This window comes from Passer domesticus, chromosome 1, assembly GCF_036417665.1.
Source record: "Passer domesticus isolate bPasDom1 chromosome 1, bPasDom1.hap1, whole genome shotgun sequence".
Classification (NCBI taxonomy): Eukaryota; Metazoa; Chordata; class Aves; order Passeriformes; family Passeridae; genus Passer; species Passer domesticus.
In genome coordinates, this window is record NC_087474.1 from 28,938,433 (window position 1) to 28,966,037 (window position 27,605).

At 38.4% G+C, this 27,605-nt stretch overlaps 1 long non-coding RNA gene across 1 annotated transcript in view; it reads left to right on the top strand.

Moving 5' to 3' along the window:
- LOC135295797 (uncharacterized) overlaps positions 1-23,980 on the top strand; it is a 120,815-nt gene extending 96,835 nt beyond the window's left edge. Inside the window, exons 4-6 of the long non-coding RNA XR_010357849.1 lie at positions 16,634-16,682; positions 21,864-22,028; positions 23,338-23,980. This is a non-coding gene — a long non-coding RNA (uncharacterized LOC135295797). The remainder of the gene's footprint in view (positions 1-16,633; positions 16,683-21,863; positions 22,029-23,337) is intronic.
- Positions 23,981-27,605: the final 3,625 nt, after the last annotated feature.

Here is a 27,605-nt window from a genome sequence, read left to right on the forward strand (position 1 = left end):
GTAGACAGGTTGAACCTTCAAGATTTTCTTCACTGGACAAAGGAATTAATTATGACTGGTCAGGGATCACAGTGACTCTATGGCCAATGAGGCTGTTATATAACTAACAGTAGGAAAAATGGCTGGAATAAAACCATGAAGGAAGATTTTCTGCATTGAGATCTGCATTCAGGCCATGTTCAGAGCTGAAGCTCCTGAATTAATTTATTATGGTCTTCACCCTATCCTACATTACTGAGGCTTTGATGCAAGAACAATCTAGGTCCCACTGAAAAATTGACTCACTTTCTCCATTTGTCCTCAGCACCTGTTAGGCGTAGGTGAGAATGACAGTGGGAGGGCAGACTGCACCCTTGCAGAGCCCTGGGGGCTGTGGTATTGACATGCTTTTATCAGCAACCTGATCTCATAAAGAGTTCCTGAAAGTCTGTGCATTGTGGGAAGGAATTAAGTTCTGCAGCAAAGAGATGCGTGTTCTGTCTAAGTCTAAAAGAACGAGGAAGAAAACCACATCTGAAATGCTTCACTGCATAGCATGTTTCCCCTCATGCCTTCAAATCAACAGCTAACATGAAAACCCAAGCATACTGGAAACACATTTTCATGTCGGCTCCAGAATTTAGCTTTATTTAGAGTTATTAAAGGTTTATTTGCCCCAACATTTTGCAGAATGAAATACTTATATCGGAAAAGAGCTACCTTTGTTAAGGATTTTAACTGAAAATTGGCACATAACGATCAGGTCTTTACACATGAGTACTTTCTAGAGCTAAGTGTACTTGAGCTGCATCATGACAGCCTCACAGGGGTTACTGAGGTGAGAAGAAGGGAACTTCAGGGTCTTCTGATATCAGTTGCTAATGGTCTCTCCCTGGCCAAACAAAGCAAAAAACAATTCTTAAACAGAAACACGGCTCCTGCTATTCTGGCCAAAATCAGAATGAATGGTTTTCAAAGGTCACTAAGGGCTGCCTTTTCATTAATTTACTTCACCTATTACCACTGCATCTTCCTGAGGTCCCTGAAACGTGGATTTGTTGTATCCACCATAGCTCCTCTTATATTTGTGTTTGTCACACAAACACCTACAGATGTGCAATAAAGGGAATCAAAGGAAAGATTTTGTGTTTGGACAGAGTTTATTGAGCAATTAACAGATAAATATTTTCCTTGAAATTTTGCAGGAGCTGTTATATAATGTAAGTAAGATAAGTAAAATTCTATTTTAGGAGTGATTTTTGCTGTTTAGGATCCTAAATTGTAAAAATGATAATTTCAAAGAGGAGGGGAAGATGTGCCATGAAAATACAAACCAGAAAAAAATCACACATTAAATATATTTATACACATATTGATCATGACAGAATTTGTCTTTTGCCTTATTAGGCTATAACTGCTTCTTTTGAACAATTTCCTCAATATGCCAAATGGCTTATAGACTTTGCCAAAGTGTCTGCTATTTTGCTTGTGACTGCCATTTAAATGTAGCTCTTTGCCCACGTAAATGTAAATTTGCATATACTTGCATACACATAACTTTTAAATGTCAACATTAGAAATGCATACAACTGTATGATATCTAGCTGGCAGTTTGAGTCACTCAAAAAAAAATTTCTTCATGGAAAACATCAACATCATATACATCAAATGTATAGATGTTGAAAGTGACACTTAAAATATATGGCAGACTTTATTTTTCAAAATCAGTTTAAAAAAACCCTCAAAACACTTTGACAAAATGCAGCTGCTCTTTGGAATTTGTAGCACTATATTGAAATATTTGAATGTGAGTCTGGGTGGCATCACAAACATTTGTTTCCCATTGATTTAAAGCTTTAAATGCAAAATCCTTTGAAAAACCCTCCTATACCAAGGGTCTAAAAGAATGGCTTGAAAGATCCAAATGTCAAGCCTGAATCAAAACAAATTTGAGGAAGCAGATCATTGAAAGTAGAAAAAAAGAGCATTACCATTGCAAGGCAGTTCAGCTATAGGTTTGTGCCCTTGCAAAGCTGGTTTATTCTGTATATGCTAATCCTGCGTAGGGCTTGTCTCGCAGTAAACTGCAGTGGAGTAGGGATGGACTGGGCAGTGCATTGCCGACATTACTGCAGTGTTCCCCATGCCCACTGCAGTGGAGCAATCAGCCTTTGCACTGGTTCCATCCTCAGCACACCAGAGGCTACTGCCCTGCTCATGATTGCCTGGTCAGCTCGTCACTCTCCAGAGCTCCAAGGAAAGTGCAGCACTGACTGCACGTAACACCTGAAGCCAGCACCATGTTTCTTTCCATTCTCCAACACAACAACTTCCCTGGTTATTTTCTTTCTTTCAAAGAAAATTAGCTTCCAATTATTTCACAATTTGGGCATTTCTTGGGCCATGCCAAGATAAAGGAAAACTTGCCAGCAAAGTTCATGATTCATCTCTCTTTTCATCATCAGCTTATGAACCTGCTTTTTGTTTGACTGGAAGCTCTCTGGATTAAGCAGATGTGGTTTAGCAGTGCCTTGTACCAACAGCTCAGAGCCAGTAACTGACTACATCTCCTACCTTTGTTTCATCTTACTAAAGAGCTGATTATTATCGTGCCACTGGTCTCTTGGGAACCACACTCCTTGTGTTCAGGTTCCAAGAGTGTGTGAAAGAAGATGAGGGGAAGCCAGAACAGTACATAAGAGGCTAAAAAGCACCTGGCACTAACAGCTGAAGGTGCTGCTATTCTAAAGAGAAAAGCACAAAAGGCAGCAATGCCCAGTAGTGCTTACAAAATAATTTTTTCTACTGTTGTTGAATTAGCTAGTCCTCTAGTCATCTGAGTAAACCCACTGCAGATTACCAGTTTATAACTCACAATCCTAAAATGGGAAAAAGTAACATCACATAACTGAGGAGTTCCTGTACCATAGCTTCCTATTTCTTTGTTTGGTATTAAACTTGCAGTATTACATTTCTAAACCAAATAGCTATAAAATCTCATCTGAGATGTAGTACATGTTTTGTAATGTTATCTAGTAGCTAGCAACTGGTCTATCAAACCTTGACATTTCTTGATTGATTGAGAAAATAATTCAGCATTGAGTGATAACTAATGCAAATCCACTCTTGGGCTTGGTAAAATGCAGCTATGATTAATAACAAGATTGTTAAAAACCCCTCTGAACCAGAGCCAGTGCTGACTGTTCCCTGTTAGCCCTGCTAACACAGAGTGGCTCTGAACATTACCCACTTACCCAGCTCCTGCAGCCAAAGCCATTTTCCCACTGTTGAATATCAAAATGTCACTATCATATAGGAAGATGCCCCTTTGTATTGCATGCCTTTGACTCGTTGGACTACAGAATTGATGTCATTTGCTATTTGCTGAAGCTTTGCTCTGCTTCAGGGATAGCCATCAGAGAGAATTCTGCCCTCTGTAGTGCAGAGCTGTGTAGGCTGGCACTTGCTTTGGCATGCCCCTGAAAATGAGGAGCAGACTTGATTCTTGCTGTGCAAACATGTCAGTGACAGCATAAAATCTGAGTAAAATATTTATCTGCTAGGTTCAGTATATGCTTGTCAGCATGAATTAAAAAAAGAAAAAGAACTTGTAGAAACATATCTGAAATGAGAAGACATTTTCCCTGCTCCTCATTCACCTGGACTATGTTGTCCTTTCATATATGTCACTAAATTAAAAAATATTTCATCTCATATTTGTCATCAAACTTCGGGACAATTCTTATTCCTTCTCTTTTGTCATTGTGAGGACATCATTAATAATTATACTTACCAGAATGAATATATTTGAATATTTTATTTCTTTGTATGGTGCAGCAGACACAGGAAGCACTCATGTTGGGCTGCTCAGCAGTCCAGATCTTAATGGTTGATAAAACTTTGACTTTGGAAAAGTCAGACCTGGTAGATCCAAATAAATAGTTGCAAAGAAAGTACTCAAAACTTCAAGGATTTTATTAGGCAGAAGAGGAGTGTCCACACTCTGCTTAGTTTCCAGCTCAGCTGGAGAGTGTTTCTGATTGGTTTGCACATCCTCCAAACATAGCTAGAAAATCACAGAGCTACAGAACAAGAAAAGACTGGGAGACTCTAAACAACTGTGCATGTGCTGAGGCATCTATCTTCAGGACACAACTGCCTCACAGGGCTTCAGAATGCAGCAAGACAAACTAGAAAGAGGGAGCAAGAGGGGAGATTTGAATTAGCAGGTGTAGTCTTTGTACTGGAGGAGTTCATTTGGTCTACTTTTGGTGGCATTGTCCTCAATCTGTTTCCATCCATGTATTCCTTTATAGATTTTTTTCCTTTTGTTGAAACAGAAGATTATGGAAAGTATAAATTTAGCATGCTACTTTTCTTCCAAGTGATTTGCATATTTGAATGTTTTTGAGCCTTTATTAAAATGTTAACAAAAAACAAAACTCTAGTAATTCCATTAAATTGTTATTATCATTATCCCCACTGTAATAGATCAATCAAAGGATTCTAAAGCACTGTCATTTTATTGTAGTCATATCTTAACACTCTCTCAATTCATGTAACATTTCATAGACATAATTTTCTCCCCTCTTGCTCTCCAGACATCTGGCTGTGTTCCTCATGTTATGTGTTCACCTTCATCCGGGTGGCTCCTGCAGCGCTGGCTCTCGCCAGAGCTGGATCTGCTGTTGTCACCGGGCACTGCAAATGCTCCACCAGACCCCTCCTGAGGATGCCACGAACTGTGCAGTCTGCACTGGCAGTGTGAGACCTTTGGGGTGATCCTGACTTGCTGTGAGCAAGCACTGCTTTGGTGTTGATCTACCTGAGACTCTCCGGTGTAAGCCCCTGGTGCGTGGACCTCCCAGTGCAGGCTAACACCCAACCAAACCTGGACACTCAGACATGACCAGAGCAAACACTGGTTCTGGGGACAGTGCTTTTTGCCCTGGATCTGTTCAGAGGTCAAAGAGCAACACATGTATTATATTTCCCCGGAGAAGGCTGATGATGCCAAGGGCTGCCCAACCTGCTGCTGCAGCTTGTGAATTTTACTTTTGATACTCAATTGCCACCATTTAGATCCACCGAGTCATGCAGATGGCAATCTGAGGAATGATACACCGTGCTGGAGACTTCCAAAGTGCTAAACAGCTGATGTCATATAGGCATCTGAACATTCTTTGCCATTCTTCTGGCTTAAAAGCCAGCTACTCTGAGCATAAAGGCTTTGGATAAAAATCTAAAACCAGGAAAGAAAGTATCAAAGCTTGGAAACTCTTAAAGTGTCTTTCTATTAACATTGTAGTCACTCTCCTTTGCTGCCAGAAATCAGTTTTATACTTATTTCTACCATGTTCATGCAGCCCTATTTCCAACTTTAAAGAGGGAAGGCTGAATTAAGGGGAAAAAAGAGCTGAAGCAGCCATAGTTAAGCAACTGTAGCTTCTTCAGGACTGTCTCTTTTCTTTGCTGCTGTCACACACAATTAATGTTTGTAAGTAAAATTAGGTCAGGATTTGTTACACTGTTTTGGAATGAGGTGTCTGGTAACTGTGTATTAGAAATATGCATTTGAAACAAAAAAACAAGTTAAGGTATTACAGTTATAGCACAAGTCTGACAACAGGCCAAAGTACTTACAGAATGTAGCCCAAATGGTCTCAGCTTTTAAATATGTATATTAATTTTGAGTACACCCTTGTCACAACATAGAATAGAGTATCAGCACTACTCGCTAACCCAAACAGCCTGTGTCAGTAATTTCATGTTGTGTGTTAATTTGCCTCAAAAATTCATGTGACACCTTTAAAATGCAGTTTCCCATTTCACAATTTAAAGAGACAATTATTAGAGTCCATAGAGTGTTGGGAAAGTGAAGTCATTAACATTGTAATGTCTTGACAAGCTCATACCTATAGAAAAAGGAGAGGAAAAAAATGTCAGCTCTGCTCAGTCTGCTCAGTTCTTGTCCTATTGGCTTATAAGATCCAGTTAAACCAATTACAGTCCACTCCATACCAACAATAAGCAGTAATAAAGGTTACATTTTTTTCTTTTAAAATGAAAGAATTCTTAACTTGGAGTTTTCAATGGAGTTGAGAAGAGAGAGTTATTTTTGAAAACCGCTCAGGTTTGCGTTTATCAGTATAGCATGTAGCAGATAAATGAAATCCTTTCCCTTGGAGTTCACTCAGGGGCCCAAACTCTTATTTTGCTTGTGGTTTTTTTTTGTTTTTTTTTTTTTTTTTTTTTTTTTTTTTTTTGTTTGTTTGTTTTTGTTGTTGTTTTGGTTTTTTTTTTCCTATAGAAAAATCAGACACACAAAAGTATACAACAGTATAAAATTAAGTTATGGAAATTCACAGCAGTGCCTTTCCTGAAATAGCATTCTGGGATTTTGTTTGTATTGGAAACTCTGAAAAATTAAAACACAAACTCTTCACAGCTTCTTTATCTGTCAATTTCCGCTTTCCAACCAAGAGACACAAAAGGAAAAAAAAAAAACACAAAGAGAAAATGATATCATAGAATCAGGAAAAAAAGAGACTAAAACCTGTTTTCCACTCTGCTTTTAGCCAGTTTAGCTCAATTTACCTGCTTGGAATTCTGTATACTTTAGAAGAGCTAAAAAGCATGACTTCCTTGCTTTGAATAGGCTGTGCAATGACCATTTTACTGTTTAGTCTCCTTCTCTTTACATATTCAATCTCGTATTTCCTTTCTATCCATTATGATGTTGTATATTAGGGAGCAATGAGAAAGACACAGACCTCACAGTCTGGCTTTCTGTTTTGATTTGAGCTAATTCAACAAAGCTTTGTTTTCTCTCCGTGGCTTTTCCTGCCTCCTTGGCTGGCTCTGCACCGTGTTCGAAACACAGACCACGCTTCATTTAGCAGTGACCTTGATCTGCAGTTGTCAGAGCGGGCATTCTCTGCCTGGTGTCTGATGGGTCCCTGTTTTGTTGCTTTTGCTGTTGTCTAAATATTATGACAGAGGAGATCTTCCTGCAGTTGTGGATGACTACAGCCAATCTTAAAGTTTTCAGCAGGTAGGAATATGGGAGCACACTTTTTGGCTTAGCCTGGCTGCATGGCCAAACATCTTGAGGCCACTGGCTGGTGATCAGAGAGGCTGCAGAGAGCTGGTGAGTAGCCAGGGGGAACTGGTTTTATACAGCACTGCCAGTTCTTGTAGGCTACTCCAGAATCACTGAAGCATACCTGTAATCAGGGACAGGTACCTGGAAAATATGACATGACAGTGGCTATGAGAAGAATAGATAGGAGGCAGGAAGTGGGGTCAATACACATCTTTCAGGATCAGACAGACTGCTTTACTGGCTGATTTCTCAATCAAAATGCCTGGATAGCTATTTCTTACCAAAGATGGATACTAGTTTTAATACTAGTCCTAAAGTTAGGCTGATATCAGGCAGCCTTTCCTTATAACTGTGTCTTCTGCAGAGGCCAGGGCTGTAGCACAACAGGGAGGAGACAGGCTTTTCTGCAGTTAAATGCATACAAATGCTGTTGAGATGGCAGGCAATGTTCCACCTTCCTCATGTTGATGAGGAAGGTGGAACATTCCAGCTTATTGTTTTAAGCTGGAACCATGAGTTGGAATCTCTGTTCTCCTTACAGAGGATCAGTGGCAAGGTTTCCCAAAGGCTGGTGTTTCACACACTGATGATCATTTGGACTTCCTGTTATTCACAATAGCCATCAACTCAATAAGACATTGGCATAGCTGTTCTAAAGGTCACATTGCAGCCTGTAGCTGCACAGACAACTTCTCTTTCTCTTCACCACTAAATTACATACACGCTGCTATGCTATAAACCTGGAAATTAACAGCTCATCCCAAGGAAAGCTCTATCACTGATGCAGGATACAACAATCTTCATAGATTAGCCTTCTGCCTGGCTTCCAGGCTAAAGATGGTGACACCACCCTCCATTGTCTTGGATGTCTCCCTGGTATTCCTCTAGTATTCAATTTCCGCTTTATTCCTTCAGAACTGATAGGTGAAATTCCACTCCTCACATATAATCCAAAAATTTTCTGGAAGCTCTCTATCCCAGCTGAGTCTCATGGTAACTTTGCTGCCTCTGGACTCTGGCTACCTGGGCTCCACATAGATGTTGTAAAAGAAATGAGGCCACTTGACCTCTAAAAATCTTTTGTGGCTAGAACAAAAGTTGGGGAAGAGGAGAAGAAAGGGAAATCATGGCTTTCTTTCATGCAGCAGACTTCTGAATTTCTTACCAAAAACTGACTGTAGAACCAACATTTCATTTTTATTTGTTTTATTTATGATTTATAAGCAGCACTTGCTTGAGGCTGTTATAGTGTACAACCAGATAACTATCATAGCTAAATTTAAAAAGGGAAGGAATCCTGAATAAAAACCAGGGGATGATGAGGTCGTTTACTGAGGTCATTTACCAAGGTCACTCAGAAGAACCCCTGTTACTATCTCAGGAGCAAAACCTTGTCTACATTTTGAAGGGTTTCTGATTCCTCCTGGAAGGGTCCCATTGGTGGCTGAGTGGCTGAAATTTCCAGAACTAGTTGCATATTTTGCTATCTGCTCTGCAATTATTGTTGTTTCTGAAGAACCGGCCTCCCTACTGGGGCTTTGTACACTTTGTTGATGTTTGACTACTTCATTTCTCTTAAGAATGAAAAAAAAAAAATAGAGAGAAAAAAAATACCTGTGCATTTAGATTACATGTAGCAGCCAGCAAGATATATAAAGACCTATTTATATAACAATCAAAGACTCAAAATCCACATTGCCCTACTTTTTAATTACTTGATTTTATTATGTATAATTGTGTAAAATAACATATGCTTCTCTTACTTTCCCCCACCTCAAGACAAAAAAGGCTCTTGTTGTGTAGCTATAGTCACTGCTAGGAAATATTTTTCAGAAAAAGCATTTTCTTGAGAGTCCATAGATTAAGAGGACATAAATGCACAAATGGGGAGGAAATACTAGAATAAAGCAAGAGCTGTTTGGTGCAAAGTTTTTAAAGCCATTATTTCTGAACTTTTTAAAAGCCATTATTCCTGAACTCTATAATTTCTCACTGTTACATCGAGTTCAAAAATGTGAAAAAGATCATACAATCAAAAAAAAAAAAAGCTACTGTGTTATATGTTCCAAGCCATAAAACACCATCTTGTCTTTGCAGTATTACAAATAGAATAAATGGGTGAAAACTTCTACATAAAATCTAAAAGCGTTGATGTGACCCAGATAGATGACCTGGTATTATCAGAAGAGGTTTAAATACCTCTTCTATATCTTTTGATGGTAAAAAAAAAAGACTGAATAACAACCAAATGGAAATGGAACTGACACGAACCAGGTTTTTTTACATTAAATGCCAGCTGCACTCAGAGGAAGCTGAGACCTTTGCTCAACAGCAAGATGAAGAGAGTGCAAAGGGCTGTCTAACAGTTCTTGTTAAGACCTGTAATTATTTTTCCTAGTTCATACTTCAGACTGGAAGCCATTCCACAGGTGCAGAATCTTGGGCCTATTTATGAAAACAATTGAGGAAGTGTCATGAGAATTTCAACTTGAATATCCAACTGTTGGTGTATTAATTTTGTTTGTAAATTTTTTTTTTTTAGATTTATTAGACATAAGGTTTAGGGAGAAACCTTTTGAATTCCTACCCCATAGTCAGCTCTTGACTTAAATTGCACTTAATATGATGGCAAAATCAAAGTGCTTGGTCAGCCAGAATACTGTGTTAGAATGGTAGTGACTGAAAGACAGAAAATGCGCATTTAATGACTGGTTCAGATTATTAGGCATGTTTTATGTATGTCATTTATTTGCATGTAAAATAACTCATCTGAAAATGTATATCAAGAGCAGGATTTGGAGTTGAAGCCTCGCTCAGAGATATTCAAAAGCATAAAAAATGTGGCAAGTTCACAACAGCTATTGGAAGCAATGGGAACATGTAGGGATAGGAGCAAATCTTGCAGAATGTTCCTTAGACAGCAGACTGCCAGCAAGGGAGAGCACAGATGGCAGGAAAGAATGTTTTGGTTTTCATCTGAGAGAGATTGTAACTAGAATGAGAGGCATACAAACTTTGGCCTATCGACAAGACTTTTCAAAGGTTTTTAGAAAAAATAACAAGAGGATGTTTATTCCACGGCAGAAGTGGAGGGGGCCCTTCCCAGGACTGGTATTGCCAGTCAGAGCATTCACCTCAGTGCTGACAGCAGCAGATCAGAGTGGTGAATATAAGGCAATTGCTCCAATCAGTGCTCTCTCCCCAGTCTGTATGAATTACTATTAATAAAACATGAAATGCCTTCAAGAATAGTATAGCCAAGAGCCTAGTGTCAAGTTGAAGCTTGCTCATTCTCATAAAAGGAGCTGATTTAGAAGAAATGGCATTTTCTAGCAGGAGCACTTTATAGAAGACCTCTCAGCCAGCTTTGTTTTAGACACAACACAGTCTGTGAAAATGGAAGAAGAAATGATCTTATCAGAAGAATCAAAATGTCTCTTTCCAAGAACAAACTTAATGGGTGTAATTTAACCAATATCAGAACATTTCAGATTAGATCTGCAGAACCGAACAGTTTCATTCTATAAAAAAGTAACAAAAGACAGAAAAACCCCTTTGCTTTCCATCAGCTTTCATACTGATGTGTTTCTTTCAGCATATGTCTTCAGCTTTGTCCCTTGGTTTCTCTGTTCCTTGTTTTACTTTTTTATATCTACAGTTTCTGTCTACAGAATGATTTTTTTTTATGAGAAATTTGTTACTCCATTTATGCAATTCTTAACTCAGTAGCCCAGATTTCATCACTAGCAACAAATAAGAAATATATATGTATGTCTGGCAATGCTCTGTCTGGCCAGACACTGTAAGGATGGAACTTGATTTTATACATTTGCTGTTTCTTGGTCTTGTAGTTCACCATTAGTTCTATTCTCTGCCAAAGCTCTACCTCCTCTTCTATCTTCTAAGACTTCTTAGTTGTCATCACAGTAAATACTGATGACTTTGTGGTTAAAATCTGATAAAGACTTGTGAAGACATGTTGATTTTATCTAAGTCAGGAAAAACAACAGGGAGCACCAAGTCATGAGAAGCAAGGACCCATTAAGGACTGAATCCACACAGCTGGCTTGAGCTTGATCATTCTCAGAGATCAAAAGTAGATAAAGAATCTGCCTGTTGGCATAAGAACAGGCCCAGATGCTTGAATCAAGGGAGAAGGGGCACCATGGGTTGAAGCAGTCTTGGTGGAGACGGTTTTTAGTAGCTGTTCAGAAAAAAAGATAAAATTTCAACTCCTGCTTAGTATAAATCAGACAAAAATGCTGTTGGAAAAGATCTGGTATTCTACAACTTGCTTTGATTCTCGTTTTCTTTTGTCATGTGAATACTTCTTAGCTGTCAAGTGTAATTTAATTTCCCCCTAGGAGGCAGATTCTATTTTATCAAAACCAGCAAACCTTTTCTGTAATTTTTGCACAACACAAAAAAACGTACAATGATGGCAGCTGAATCAATTTTGCAGAGTTAGAAAACCTATTCAAAAGTAAATCATCGCATTGCATTTTTATTATACAATCCTCTGTTAGCTTTACTCATGAATTTCAGCCCCAGAAGTGCCAAATCCTAACTTCATCTAGAACCATATTATTCACATGAAATCAATAACAATAGCCTAACTTTAAAGCCCTGTTCATTTTGTCAGAAAACCAGTTTCCAGACTAATAATTTACCTTATTTCAATGCCTTATTTCAGTGCCTTCCTATGCCAGTAGATTTGTGTCTCAGGTTGCACTTCAAAGAAGAAACATAATGTAAGAATGACTCTGTGTCTTCCACTGTCTCTGAAAGCGCTAAAAGACTGTGAAGAAAGTATAAGACACTTCTTCACAGCCAATTAAAAAATATGTGTTTAGCAAGTTGAGACTCTCATGCTCTGTGTAGTAAAACTTGGTAATGTGCTAAAAATGTGTGGGACTGTGCCTCTTTTGTCTCTGTATATGTTTGGAGGTGCTAATAGTAGGATGGGGTCAGAAGGTGCTAATGGTAGGATGGAGAAGCTTCCTCCCACTACTTGTCTTTACAGTTTGCCAGGGATATGGAGCTGCTGAGAGGCCTAAACTGTATGGCACAAATGCATTACTCATTATAGATCTGTCAGGGAATATGCTGGAGAGTCACAGGTTTTGGCCATAGAGTTGCAAGTGACACCCAGATACTAACTTGAGTAGTTATTCTTTTTTTTAGTTTATTCTTCTATGAGAAACTATTTGTGTCAAAAGTATCTAAGACATGAATAAAACCACTTTTTTTTCTATGTGATGTCAATTTGTGTCTGATCCTCATGGCACAAAAATACGCAAGTGTTATCTCCATTTCCTCATATCCATATGGAGACACCAGTCACTCTGCTGTTCTTCATGCTTACCTAGCACTGAAAGCTGTGAGGCTTGTGACACCAGTTATTCAAGCTCCTCAAGCTGATAGTCATCTCCTTCTTCTCTGCTCACAGGCCCTCATGGCAATCTCTGAGCTCTAAATACACTCCTCAGAGGCCTAAACAGCGCTTGTTCTTCTCCTTTCCACTTTGTTAGTTGAAGAGAAAAACCTGAACCAACTTACTACTTCCAGTTCCCTGCCCAACACTTGATGTATTGAGAGTGGAAAATCTGTTTTATGAAAGGCTGTTGGATTTCAACTTTTGTTTTTGGTTACAGATTGGAACAGATGCTGCAAAATTTGAAATTCCTCATGTGGTGGAGGCAAGGAAGGCCAGTAAATAAGTAAAAGACAGTTTCCATTACAGTGTGCAATATGGGTAATTACCTCCTACTTAGGCAAAACGTCAAACATTTCATCTTGGAACTGTAGAGCATTCATTTTGACATTTTTCAGGACCCATTTCTGTTTTAGTGAAAGAAATTATAGTTGGAGTGGTCATGATAACAGGAAGCAGCTCTCTTTTACCAAATGGCTCCTTCAAAGCTTTTTTAATGAGTTCTGGTTATGTGACTTGGTAGTCTTGTTTTTGCCCTAGGCAGGAGGGAATAAACTGTGGCTCAGTCTAACACAACAATGAAAGGGTACAAAATGCTCATAAAGCTGCTTCAGCGTCATTACAGCAGTCACAGAAAAGAGAGTAAACCCTCTGCTCTTCACCCAAATTAGTGAAAAGGCCTCCCTATTTCGAGAAAAAAAAGAGGCAGACACCTGGTTCTGTACTCCCTTTGAATTGCCGTAATTAGCAGTGATCAGAAACAAGAGAAAAAGCGTTCTGAATCTAGTAAAAAATCATATCAGTTTCTTTCTGTGGAAACCAGAAATACTTCATTGGTTTTCTCTGGAAGTAACACTAACCACTGCTCAAAGTGTCTCCCTAGTCCAAGGCAAGGCTTTTTGATATTTTTATCACTAATTTTTAGAGCTATAATAAAAACACCAAAGATGCTTATTTTCAGGATGAACTAGAATGACTCCTAGAGGGTTTAATTGGTGGTAACTTATGATGTAAATTCATGCTTGAAGCAGTGTTTATAAATATCAGTCTTAATGTAAAAAAAGTTACAAGTGATGATAGAAATCTGTCTGCAAAAAAAAAAAAATACTATCTGCCAGCAAGTACAGATTCTCAGTACAACTGCAATGTGTGTCTAGCTGTGTTAAAAATCTATATATCAAAGATAATTTAAATACTATAAATTAGCACTCAAAATTGTTTGCTCCAGAGGTAGCCTGCTGAGTCAACTGCTGCTGAAGCTCCTTTAAACTTATTTCTTAAAGGTATTGATTTTATCTCCTAATAAAAGGACAAAGCCAATATCTAAGGTGAAAATGTCATCAAAAGAGCACTTGCAGCTGATCCATAGTTTTAACTTTCACACACATTCACAGGTCTTCCTACAGTAGTGTAGAGCTATAATTTCCTACTAGAGGTATACCTCCACAAGAATTTAATTATATTGTGGTTTATTTACTTCTGCCTTCCTCACACACATGTATAAATATATGTACATATCTATACATATTGAATGAAAGGAGCTAGCACTAACTGAGACATATCTGCAATATCTGTCAGCAACAGTAACAAGAATTAACTACAACTGAATACCAAAAAAGGATGAAACATTTTCTCATTCTGGCAAGCAGCACTTTTCCAGGATATTTGATAAGCAATATTATGCACTATAAACCACAGTCAAAGAGAAACAATCGGTTTGATGACATATACCACATCTGGATCATAGGCAACTTGACAGTGTTTTTGCCTTGAGCCATAGCCATGTCAGCTTTAATGTGACATTTAGCATATTTAACCATGAACATATGACACGTCTTTAGAAGCCCTTATTGTCTAAATAACTTATTTTTACATGCATAATTGTCAACAACAGTAAATAAAGTTCAGTGTGAAGTGACATTTCATAAGACCTTATCAGTTTTGTCCTGTGGCATTAGTCTAGCCCATTCTACAGAACATGAGGCATATCCTAGATGGTATTTCTGAAGTCCTGCACATTGACATTATCTTTAATATTCAGCGCTAACTATAACAAGGAATGTGAACTTTCCTGAAATTTCTGTCCTTTCTTTTCCTTTGTATTTTTCCAGTCCTTTGGATGGTGACTTACTGTGTAAAATCCCTGTGACTGCCATAACTTAGGGCCAGGAGCAGTTACATACAATGATATTGTATGCAGTTATTGATTGGAAAAAATCAATAACTGCATACAATATCATTGCAATGTGTGGGAGTAGCTGGAAAACATATCTGGTGATGCTTCAATCTCTACCTCTGGACTCCACAGTTTGAAATAAACTATTTATTAAATTGATTAATTCATTACATTTAGAGACTCAAATGGGTTCTCTGAAGAGATTAGAAAATGCTAAATTTTTTTTCGGTTTGTAGTGACATTGTTTCTAAACTTAAAACACAATATAAAGCTTCTGAGGTATTAAACCTCAAACTATGCTGACAGAAGACATGATTTTTACATATTTGGTTTTAGCATACTGATATTCCTGTTTATCATTTCAGGATGTACTACTCCATAGAAAATCATACTTTTCATATAATTGTCTTGCTGAATAATAGTATGAGAGCACCAAATACAGACTCTCAGAAAATTTAGAATTTGATTTTTAGAACAACTTAAAAGAAACTTGTTTCTTTCTTCAGTGTTTATCTTAGTAGGATTCTGGTATCAATCTTCAGTCTTGGAACATCTAATGGATATGGGTGATTCCTTCCAGTTCTGTGACTAAAACTCCTATGACATTTTATAAAAACTTAATTTTGCCAATTCTATTTGTTTGTACAGATCTCATATGAAAACATTTCCCATCCTTACATCTGTAATGTTATAGAAAACATAAATAAGGTATTATTGTCTACTCACACATGTATATTTAAAAAAATTACATATATATATTTAATATATATGTGTATGTATATATATACATCCATACACATATCTAAGATCAGAAACCATTATTTATTTCTGATGGTATGAGCCAATATTCAGCCAAGTTTACATTTGAAGTCAAGAAAGACTATGAAATTGCATGGGATACACACTTTGGGTTTCTAAATGAAATTTTGAGCACTGAGGTGCAGAACCTTTTAGGACTGAGCCATGTGCCCAATGTCAGCTCTGTGATTGATATTTTACAGCTTAATTCTGCTTTTTAGGAAGACTGATCATTATGGCAACAGTCATTGGAACTGACTGATTGTAGTTATACATGCTGAGTGTATAACTACAATCAGTCAGTTCCAATGACTATTGTAGCTGAGTGTATACATGCTGAGTGTATATGCTGAGTGTATTGGTACTCAGGACCTGGCAAAAGCAGAGGAGCATGCCCTCACCAATTTCTCACTAAAATTAGCTATATCTTTATTAGAAAGAGAAGTGCTTAAGGCAGCAAAGATTGTAGTGATAGACATTCAAGGATCTACTTCTTCTTAATCAAAAACCTACTTGGCTATATAGGTTGGATTTTATGTAAAATAAGAACATGTATAAGGGGGAATGTATGTGAATACCTTTCTGTGGAGAAGCTGTTTAATGAACATCTTTGACAGACCAGTTATTGCAGTATGCACCAGCCCTTAATGCAGATACCAACAAAAACAAATGGTTAGCAACAACAAAATATCTCGTCATCCTTATGCCTGTGACGTCTGCATTAAAAATGCTGCTATCACAGATTTCATTGTTATGGAGACTGAAATTCCTGCCTGTCCCTATGTGATAGAATAGCAGGATAACGTGTATAGCAGTAGCTGTAGCAGCTGATAAAAGTGTTGACATGCTGATATTGTCAAGATTGTCTCTGTGTCATGCTTTGTGTGGCTTGGAACTTCATCTTTCAATAAATGCACTCATTGACATACCTTAAACACACATGATTTCATACAGAATTATATATCTGATATCCTGCCAAAATGTCATCTGCTGTTATAGAAACTTCTTTTTTCATTTAGTCACTGGAAGATTTGTTAGATTTCTTCCGCCATGTGAATTTAGAGATCTTATCATCAATGACCAGCTGATGACCCCTTTGTTCACAGACTTTGTTTTGCTCTTTGTTCTTCCTCCTCTTTAGATCGAAAGAGCCTCTGGAGTCCAGCTTCACAAAGAAGAGAGCAGAAGTGGTAATTATTAGTTATTCACATTTTAAAATTAATATCTGCATTCTGCATTCTCCTCAAGCCTCTTTATATACATGAGGTATATACATCAGGAATTTGTTGAATTGTCACATCCAGAGAGTAATGATCAAGGACTCAGAGTGTCAGTGGGCATCAGTGATGAGTATTGCTCCTCAAGGGTCTGCGCTGGGACCTGTGTTATCTTCAATATTGATGTAGACAGAGGGACTGAGTGCAGCCTCAGCGAATTTGCAGATGACACAAGCTGAGTGGTGCTGTTGACACATCTGAAGGATGGCATGCCATCTAGAAGGACCTAGACAGGCTTCAGAGGTGGGCACATGGGAATCTTATGGGGTTTAACAAGTCCAAATGTAAGGTACTGCACCTGGGGTGGTGCAAATCTGGTATTAAACAGGCTGGGGGATGAATGGGTGAAAAGCAACCCTGATGAGAAGGGCTTGGGGGGGCTGGTGGATGAGAGGCTGGACATGACCAGCAATGTGCACTCCCAGCCTAGAAAGCCAAATGTGTCCTGGGCTGCATTCAAAGCAGTGTGGGCAGCAGGGGAGGGAGGGGATTCTGCTCTGCTCTGCTGAGACCCCACCCACAGCACTGCATCAGCTCTGGGGTTCCAGCACAGGATGGACATGGACTTGTTGGAGTGTTTCCATAGGAGGAACAAAAGCTGAAAGGGATGGAGCACCTCTCCTATAGGGAAAGGCTGAGAGAATTTGGATTATTCAGCCTGGGAAAGAGAAGGCTTTGGGGTGACCTTATTGTGGCCTTCTAGTACCTTAAAGGGACTTACAAGAAAGATGGCAAAAGGCCATTTAGAAAGGGCTTGTAGAGACAGGAAAAGGTAGAATGGCTTCAAACTGAGAGTAGGTTTAGATTAATAGTAAGAAAAAATTCTTTATTGTGAGGGTGGTGAGGCAGTGGAAGGGTTGCCCAGAGAAGCAGTGGATGCCCCATCCCTGGCAGTGTTCTAGGCAAGGTTGGACAGGATTCTCAGCAATCTTGTCTACTTGAAGGTGCCCCTGCCTATGCCAGGGGGCTTGGAACTAGATGATCTTCAAGGTCCATCATAAACCCAAACCAGTCTTTGATTCTGTGATATAAATCTTTGGAATAAACTCTGTAACCTGCATTTTTCTAAGTAGTTCTGACCAGTACTTCTGGCCTTTATGAAGGAGCAAAGCTAAAACATTCAACAGGGCTGTGGAAGAGGCAAGGCTTGATGATCATGGTAGCATATTCTGACCTGATCAAAAAGGGGTTTTTGGGTAGAAGACAGAGGAGAAAACAATTCTGCTAAGTAAGTCTATTTCCTCTGTTATTCTTGAACCAGATGACCAGATAACGGTGGTACACTTCAATTTTACAAACACTATAGAAATACCAGTGCTTAAAAGGTATCTGATACATTTGACAATTCTAAAGTGTTCTGAAGTTTGATTTACTTTTTTTTTTTGTTTTGTTTATTAATGAAAGACATAGATAAGTTTTGAATAATAAAAGAACTGAAGTTTCCGAGGCAAAGCTTTTTGCTAAAACTGAGTTTAAATAAAAAAGAACTGAGATTTCTTATATGGTTTCATGTCTGTAGCATGTTTGTGTTAAGAGAATCAAGTATGGAAAATCAGATCTACCTGATAAAACAGAGTAAAAAAGATTGGGCTTTAACCTTTTACACAAGAATGTACAAGTCTCCAAACTGTAATCTAAAAGCAATTTTTTTTTTTTCCATGGTATAAATGACCTATAAATATGATATTTGATGCACCACTTAATAATACTTATGTGCTGGGGACAATCACTTTCCATAATAACTGACAGCAGTAGTAAATATTAAATAAGAGTATATATTCTGCAAATTATTTCTGTTTTCTTCATTGAGATTTAACGGATGTTTCTTTGTGAAAGATTTAATGATAAAATTGTGAATTTTCAGTGTGCTGATGTCTGTGAGTTGATCAGGTGGTATCTGCTAAAGCAAGAAGGAGCCTCAGTCATGAACGGTTAGCAAAATAAAACTGGGATAAATGACTCCACGAACCACATACATATATTAAAAAAGAAAAAAATAAAGGAGAATTGAAAATTTATTACTAGATCAAAAGGTCAAAAACTGACTAAGTCAGTAATTTTCAAAAAGGATAAAAGGCTTTAAGTCTTTTGCAAGAATAAAAACTGATGGACTAGAAGGAGAATCAAAGGACATGCTTATATGGCAGAAGACACTTTTGGCAGTTAGACCATTTGAGATGAAAGGAAATTTATGAGAGATAGAAAAAAAGGAGAGATTGTAAGCAAAGTCATATACCCTGATTTGAAACTGAGCTTCTAGGAGGACAGCAGATGCTGAGGAGCACAGCTGCCCACAGGAGTGATGACAACGTGCAGCTTGGGACCCGATGTGCCTTAGGTACTGTGCAGTCCCCCCGTCAGCACTGGGGCTGCCTCCAGCTCACAGGGACACAGAGTCTAGCCCAGCAAGAACAGAGTTCCAAAGCTGCAATCTGAAGAAAGGAAAATTTGGCTCACTGATCTTCCCATCCCCACCGCACTCTGCTTCATTTTTCCAGGTTTACAGTGAGGATAATGATGTTTGCACAGCAGCATAAATAAAAGGACAGAAATGGTACTTGCTGAGTGCCTCTGCCACAGTATACAGCAAAAGGCCCACAAGGAAGCATTTGGCTTTGCACTATATGTGTGGTTTCTGTCTTAGTTTGCAAGAATGTTTGAGGATTTTGTTGTACACCCTTTATTTTCTACTTTTTGTCTAATGATAGAACCTAAGCTTATATTAATAACTTACTTATATTTCCTTTATTAATGTGTTTCAGGTGTGTTCCTTAATTTGCTTTGTCCTGCTTTCCCAAAAAATATGTTAATGAAAGAAGCAATAAAGCAATTTACTTTTTAGAATTAACTTGCTGTATTACATCATCTCTGTGTGTTGTATGTCTCTTTTTGTAATTATTGTTGATCTTATCAAGCTAAATCAAATTAATATAATCAAACATCAGATTTCAGAAGTGGATTAATTTAATGTAAATTTAATGTTAGAGGTATTTTATCACTCTTGTTTAGCCTTAGGTTTTATTTCAATTAGTAAATCATTCTTTACAACTGACTTCTTAATATCTGTCTTTTAGAAAAGGACTAATAGTTTCTTTGAATACTTACCCTGTTGTAAACTGAGAGAGGTTGATTTTTTTTTTCTCATAGATTTTCTTTTCATTGACTACTAAGACTTGCAGAAAAATTATTTTTCTTCCAGAAAATCTTTCTAACAAAAGTATTACGTTTTCTGTAAGACCCAATGGAAATATATTTTATGGGATAGAATGGCCTTACAGGAAATATTCTCAAGAGCAAGCAATAACCTGACTAGATTAAATAATGAAACAGTTTTTTCAAACTAAAGACTTGGACCTGGAGGAAAGTATGGCTTAAAATAAAAAAGTATTTTTAATTTAAGTTGTTGTGGTTATAACTAAGGATAAGAAGTCTATGAGCATATTTTTTATTTTCTCACTTGAGTAATTTTTTTCAGTATCCATCACGTTTTGTTGCAACATGTCCATAACTTCTTGTTTTTATGGATAGGCATTATGGGGAATACTCTCATGAGGTCAATTTCCGGTTAAAATGACAAAAGAAATATCTTTCAACATACCTTCCACATATTAGTCATTGAGCTGCATGAAACTGTGCAAGCCCACACTCTGACTGTAGTAAAGAATGAGGAAATTAAATGTTGAGAAAATTCCCAAACCTTAGTATAAGAAAACATTCCGGTCTTAGTTTGACTCCTGTAATCTTCCCACGTCTCCCTTCTCTGCTGAAAATCACACGACAAGTTTTCTCACTTTTCAGTTGCTTTGGCACTACATCTCTCTGCCTCTGAGGACCGCCTCATTGACTTACTGTCTTTTACCACATGAAGCTCCTTTCCTAATTTATTTGGCTTTAGAAAGAGTCTAATTGCCCTGATTTCCTGCTTTTCCATATTTTTTCATCTTTCTTCTGCTGTGAAAAAAATATTGTAACCTCCCACGGGTAAGCCAGAGCAAATGAAGTATTAATAAACAAGTCAGCATTAATAAATTTCCCCAGGCTACTTGCAGACAGGAGCACACCAAGCCTGAATTCTGCAGAGGGTGAGAGGGGCAGTGATGCCCAGCTCCTAAAGCCCAGCTCCAAGCCTCTGGTGTCACCCCTGAGACACAGTACAGTGCCCCTGACCCAAACTTCCCAGGCTGAGCGACCCAAGAGGAGCTGCTGGCTCCTGCAACCAGGGGCTTCATGGACATCAGCGTGCAGGAGCTGTACCTCATTTCTGACATGTGGGAGCATACCACAAAAGGAAGCTCTTTGAGAAGAATGGGGTTTAATCAGCTTTAAATCAGTATGAATCCGTTACAAATGGAAAGTCTTATTCAGACTGGTGCAATTTCCCTCATTACATAAAAGTACATCCCTGCCTACCTTGGGATGTTATTTTGTCTGTGTAACCTTAAGTCTGTGCAACAGGGGAGAAATCAGATCATATTCTGTATTCAAAGAACTATATGCATAAATGCAAATATACACATGTGGTTTTTGTGCCTAGAATTACACACTTGTGGGATGTTTCATACATTTACTTCACAACAATATTGGAGTTATTTTCTCTGCTTTCTGATATTTCTCATCTTTGCATTAGTTAAATGCAAAATAAATGTGGGTCTGTGTATTTTATATGCTTCCCCATCACTTTTTTTTTGCATTCATATTATGTAGCCATCACATAATTGCCTACTTAACCTTTAGTTTCAGTTCTATAACTTTACATTATGGGGACAACATCAAGGAAATTAAGTAATTTTGTTATTTCATTTGTGTAATTGAGTTTGTCTGTGCTATGGCTGAACCAGAATCCAAACCTGAGTAGAGAGGACTAATCTATGCTCTCAGATTTAGTGTTAGACAGAAAGTTTTTTGGACCATAAATTAATTTTATACCAAGACTATAGGGTAAAGTGATGTTCCTTACCCCTCTGAGCAAGGAGCATCTAGCACTTCCTCTCAGCTCACTGACTGTGTGGTTGACTCACTGCCACTCTCCTGTGCTACTTCACCCACCATCCTCTGGGCAGCAGCCAAAAGTTTCCATGATTTTTTCTTTTACAGCTCTTTGAGGTGTTGATGCATGTCCAGAGAAGAGCAACACAGCTGGTGAAGGTTCTGGAGCACAAGGCTGACAGGAAGCACCTGAGGCTCAGGGGAGACCTTACCCCTTTGTACAACTGTCTGAAAGGAACATGCAGAGAGGTGGGGGTCAGTCTCTTCTTCCAGGTAAGAAGTGACAGGACAAGAGGAAGTGGTCTCAAGTTGCACCAGGGGTGGCTTAGATTGGATACCAGGAAAAATTCTTCAGAGGAAGGGTGATCAGGCTCTGGAACAGACTGCCCATGAGAAGTGGTTGAGTTGCCATCTCTGGAGATATTTAAAGATGTGTAGATGTGGCACATTGGCAGTGTGGGGTAAATAGTTGGACTTAATGATATTAGAGATCCTTTCCAGCCTAAATGACTTTATGATTCTATGATCTTCAAACATTCGCATGGTTTTGGAAAGCAAAAATTATTGTTTCATATTAGACATGTTAGAACATGTCTAATATGTTAGTGGCCATTGGATTTGAAATGGAGTAGCATGGATCAATGATGGCAAACCTTTTCAGCATCTGTTGTCAAATTTTCTTCAAAAAACACTGTAGCTCACTGCCAGTAATGCCCACCCAAATCTGTCAGAGCAAAACTTGGCATCCGTACAAACACTTTGTGATCATTGGCTTAGACAATGGAAAAGCCCTTTGTAATTTGAGCTGCTTGTTGAATATGTGTGCTATACAATACGGCTGGCCAGGCTGCCATCATCCTTCCAAAGGATTATTTTGCTTTCAAAATTGCTACACTAACACAAAGAATTTAGCTCAAAAAAAATATATGACGTCTACTGCATTTTTTCCCCTGCTTGTAGAGGATAAAAAAGCTCTTAAGCTTCACAAATCAGATAACTATTCGGTACATCCTATCTTCAGCCCAACAGTTGAAGCCCTACACTTTTCACCTGCCTCAGAAGAATAAGGACAAAATTGTACAGCAGCTTATACTTTTTCATCTATTTTAATTTCTTACTGACTACTATTAGTCTGAGAATAAGCATGATGGTTCTCATGCACTCCAAAATTACTTAGTTGATGCTCATCTTTAATGAGAACAAGGATTGGCTTAGAAAATTTAATTTGCAGACAGTATTGCAAAAGACACTTCAGTGGGAAGGATGTTATACTGCCTAGCAATAGATCTTTGTAGTTGAGTTCCAATTATTTGTTTATGCATTCTGAGGTCTTGTTTGTCCTTTTTGTTTTGTTTTGTTTTGAATGCAGACATACACTAAGCTTTATTCTGTCTTTCAGTGTTTTTTTAGTGCTTTATGACTTATCTATTTATGCATACTTGCTATTTTGGTTCCTTGTCCTCTAAGTGTATGTAGTATATTTACATTAGTGTGCTGGTTGCATTTTCGACTGCTGAACCATTCACCTAAAAGCAGGATGTGAATGCAGGGTACAGATGAAATGTTGTCCTTCTCCCTACAGTGAAAGAGGGGTAAGGTTGAAGGATTGGCTAAATCTGCCCATGAATGTGTGCTATGGGAACTTAGTACATCACTCCGGATGTCCAGAGCTACTGAGACAACCCTTGGGAGGCTCGGAGGTCCTGGAATGTTGCCAAAAGTACCTGGTGGCTTGACTTTGATCCTTCTAAAGAAATGACACCTGAATGTGAGGAAATGAGAGAATTTCAAGCCTGAATGGTGAGGGGATGATATTCACTTGATAAAACTTAAATTATAATGCACTGTACAGGGGGGTTTTATATATTGCACAGAGGGGTTTGGAATGCTGTACATGGGTTGGGAGTCCCAAGATGGAGGAATTTGGGCGTGCCCTGCCCTTCTTCTTTCTTCTCCTTAGCATCCATGTTCAGGATGATGTTGGCATGTGTGGATTGGTTCATAGTGAAAGTGCACTTGCCAACAAGGGCGAAAAGTATTGGAAATTGAAGGTAAATATCTAATACGTAGTTTTCACTATAAAAGAGACAACCGCCCCGTGGGTGGGAGAGAGTGCCCTTGGCTGTCTTGCTGATCAGACCTCGGCTGGACAGACAGAAAAACTTTGTAGATAAGGAACAATAAACTCAACTGAAGACCAAAAGGAAGAGTCCAGACTCCTTCTTCAAAAGCGCGGCCTGCCCAGAACCACCTTTTCCCGTGCTGGGGCAGAGACGAGTAACAGCCAACCCTAGCAGTGTGCCATTCCAGAGTAGTGTGAGTCCAAAGAGACACACAACAAGGTGTGCATTGCATTTAGAAACTAGTCTTTAAAAATATTTTAATCAGTGTTGAATAACACAACAGCAGGGGCAATATAGTGAATCAAAATCAGTGTGCAGCCCCTTCATTTCAAGAAAAGTGATGAGCGTTGTCCCACGTACAAATCATTAGAGTCATGCTACATGATCTGGATTAATTACTTTGCCTCCTTTCCATCTTGTCTTGTCTTGTCTTGTCTTGTCTTGTCTTGTCTTGTCTTGTCTTGTCTTGTCTTGTCTTCTCTTCTCTTCTCTTCTCTTCTCTTCTCTTCTCTTCTCTTCTCTTCTCTTCTCTTCCCTTCTCATTTCTCTTCTCTTCTCTTCTCTTCTCTTCTCTTCTCTTCTCTTCTCTTCTCTTCTCTTCTCTTCTCTTCTCTTCTCTTCTCTTCTCTTCTCTTCTCTTTCTCTTCTCTTCTCTTCTCTTCTCTCTTCTCTTCTCTTCTCTTCTCTTCTCTTCTCTTCTCTTCTCTTCTCTTCTCTTCTCTTCTCTTCTCTTCTCTTCTCTTCTCTTCTCTTCTCTTCTCTTCTCTTCTCTTCTCTTCTCTTCTCTTCTCTTCTCTTCTCTTCTCTTCTCTTCTCTTCTCTTCTCTTCTCTTCTCTTCTCTTCTCTTCTCTTCTCTTCTCTTCTCTTCTCTTCTCTTCTCTTCTCTTCTCTTCTCTTCTCTTCTCTTCTCTTCTCTTCTCTTCTCTTCTCTTTGGCTTTCATATTAAGATCAGTTTCCCATCAGCTGTCTTACATGTATGGCATTGTCCCAAACCATTCCCCCCACTTATGCATTAGCTGTGAAAGACATGGTCAGTCACAAGACAAGACAAAATCTAACCACAGAGAGAAATCAAGGAACTCTGCCCAGCCATCACTGCCCTGGCTTTCGACATAAGAGCAATGTTACATATGAGTTTGTGATACCACATCAGAAGGCAAAGAACATGCTACTACGTGATTTAATGCCATCACAGCAAAAAGTGCCCAAGAAAGCAATCAAAAGCTGGGAAATTTGGCTTCAAGGGTACTGCTATGGTGACTAGGTCATTTGTATTCTTTTCTGAGCTACATGACAGATTTTTGATATTAGCTCAGTTGAGGGGTGGGGTTGAATGTATAATAATTTCTCTTTTGTAAATTTAGACAGCTAAAAGAATATATTTGTTTTCCTTCTCTTTCTTTTTTTTTTTTTTTTTTTTTTTTTTAAGTACAAAGACTAAACCCTTGCCTTCTTAGAGGTGTGTGAACATCTACTGCTTTTTTCACAGATATCCTGCAAGGAACTAGGAACTAGGAAACCAAGTGGAGTAGACTTACTGCTCTTTGTTCTTAGACTCAAAGCATAATTTTGCATTTAGTTTTTAAAAGGCAACAATTGCCTTAAGTGGTAGGAGAGCCAGTATTTTAGAGATAGTTAAGACAATACAAACATTCCACACACAGTTGATTAAATGAAAAGCAACACTAAATAACACTCTATCTATAGTACATATTTCATTCATTGCGCAGACCTGGCCTGAGGCTTGTTTAAAAAAGCACCAGATGTTTCTCTAAGAAATGTATTTGTCTTTGTGTGATGACAGATGCTCTTTGAAATCACAAAGTATGTAATAGCAGAGTTTGCCATTTGAAATCAGGAAATTCAATTTGTTTTCTCAGAGGCATGACTGAAGGGCAAAGCCCAGTAAGAATTGCTGTATAAACTAATGCTTTTCAACATTTTGTACTTGTCTGGCTACTTTGAAGCTCGTTTCCAACACTGTTCCAAACAGAAATGGGAAAATCAGCTTCCAAACACAAGACCTCTGCCAGTAGGTATTTTTCCTCTGTACTTAGTGTGTTTGTTTACTTAAACTCAAGTTTGCCTATTGTATTAGTCACCTCACATGGTCAGTAGTCTGGGCTATGAACTAATGGAATGGCTCATAGGGAAAAAACGTATCCAGCAGAAACTAATTACATAGAGGAAATTTCTATATACTATGCAACATGTCCTCTCAGTAATTCTCATAATGTTGTAAATGGAAATGACGACACGCAGCAAAAGATAAATTCATGCCTAAATTTGATAGCAGATTGATTTTCCTTCAAGGTTTTCAAAAACCTTAGCATTCAGACTGGCACTAAAAAAATCACCAGTGTGATGAGCCCAGTATGTGCGTTCATGGCTATGTATTAATAATCCAGAGAAAGTGATAAGCAAGTAGAAATAGAAATTTGACTGAAAATGAGTTTTTAACCAGACAGGGATCAAAAATTGTGGAGAGAAAGAAGGTCCAAATTTTCCCTGTTTGAGCTTCTGTTACAAACCTATAACTTCTGCCTCATTCCTGACGAAGTTTGTTGAGGTTCAAAAACTGGAAGATTTTCATGGTCCTTAGTTCATTAGTGGTATGGGATACAAACTGTGTAAAAAACCTTGTGGTTTGGGCAAAAGTTGAAGCATACATTTTAGGTCATCTTTAAGAATGCAAAACAGTGGTTTAAATACTGTCTCATAATGTATATGTCCTGCAACATGTCTGAATATGCAGGACATAATTCTTGTCACATTGAGAGCAGCAGAGTTGTTTCAGGCTATTGCAATTCAAGTCTATATTACTTTGAAGTGTCTATGACCAGGTTTTTTTAGGGCTTTTTGAGTCTTTCAGTGGTCTCAGTGCTAAGAATTTGTTTTGGAATAAGCTCTGAAAAATGTCAAACTTCTTTTGCTAAGAAATAATTTTTCTTCCAAGATATTTGGCAACCACTGGTTTGAAATAAAAATAGCACAAACCCCCAATTTCTTGACATATACTAACTTGGGTTCAAGTGTGATATATGCTAATGTGCTGCCATGAAAACCAGGATTTTTGTATTGTGGTTTAACTACACTAGTCCACAGCAATATAAATATTCATAATTCTCTAATAAAAAAGACATGGATTTTTCCACTGTTATGAGTGGACACAGATTAGGTACACCTAATCCTTTTCTCACTTGGGTGACTGGGTTGTTCAATGACAATAGCCAGGAGTAGAGGAAATTCTGGTCCAAGACTTGTTCACACAGGAAAATCAAGGTGATTGAAACTTGGATGTCCAATAAAATGCCCCTGGAAAAGGCAATCCTGGCCTCCTACTCCGCTGCACCTCTCCCCACCTTGTGTCAACATCAACATGCGTAGGGCCATGTGCTAAAGTAGATCCAGGAGCAGACTGAAACTGAACTGGCACGAAGGAGGGAGGTTCATTTCTTTTTTGGCTGGCACGGTGAGTGTTAGGCTATGATGTATGAGGAGACGAGAGGAAGGCTCTGCCCTTAAGCCCTAGCCTTTGGTAATATAGACAATCTTGTGAAAACAGCTTCTAAACTTGGGCATCTTGTCTTCTTCTTTGTTTCTCCCAGGCTGCTGTCCGTGTGTGCCGAAGGTGTGGCACACGACTCAGCTTCCAGATAGCCACAGTGAGGCTGAAGTAGCTGAGAGAAGCAGCTACTGGGCTGTGTGTCAGCTTTCTGGTTTAC